The sequence below is a fragment of the Wasmannia auropunctata genome, unplaced genomic scaffold (genome assembly GCF_000956235.1).
Source record: "Wasmannia auropunctata unplaced genomic scaffold, wasmannia.A_1.0 LD336043.1, whole genome shotgun sequence".
NCBI classification, from domain to species: Eukaryota; Metazoa; Arthropoda; class Insecta; order Hymenoptera; family Formicidae; genus Wasmannia; species Wasmannia auropunctata.
The window spans coordinates 1102708-1103314 of NW_012026847.1; the positions used below are offsets into that span (position 1 = coordinate 1102708).

The 607-nt window shown below is 44.3% G+C and overlaps 1 protein-coding gene across 1 annotated transcript in view; it reads left to right on the forward strand.

Moving 5' to 3' along the window:
* LOC105451855 overlaps positions 1–607 on the forward strand; it is a 7064-nt gene that overhangs the window by 411 nt on the left and 6046 nt on the right. The gene's annotated exons all lie outside the window — the stretch shown is intronic.

The window sequence follows — 607 nt, forward strand, 5'->3', positions numbered from 1 at the left end:
CCGTCCCTCTCCTAATAATCCATCCGAATTGAGTGTCATGCATAACTACGGGAAAGATCCATTAGCAAATATTGAAGCATACGATTCTGAGCTTAACGCTGCAGTTAACTCAGTTCTTTTGAATGATGCAATAACCGACTCATCGGCACTTATGGTGGATCATGTGATGGATCAACCGCCTTCGCCTTTGTCCACGGACTTGCACATGGAAACTAGTGTGGAAACAGCGACACAATCGAGAAAAAGACTGCAGTTAAGGGATACGCATCATGATAATAGCAAAGCTAAGAAATCGATCTCTGCTCAGGAATCGTCAACATCGTCAAATAACAACCAGCATACAACCAGCAATTCTGTAAACTCAGCATCCAATGTAGCAGACGGTAACCTCCCTCAGAATAAAGTGAGTAACGCTAACCTATATTCTAGAGAAGATGAACCTCCCTTCGCGGTCTATATCTATTCGACTCAAGGAAATAACACGCGAATGCACTTCTCAGTTTTGGCACGCATCGTTTCCGGCGTGGTCAAATCGGATATTGTACAAATTAAGAAAATCGGGGATGGTAAAATCCTGGTAGAGGTGCGTACGGCAGCGGCCGCTAAC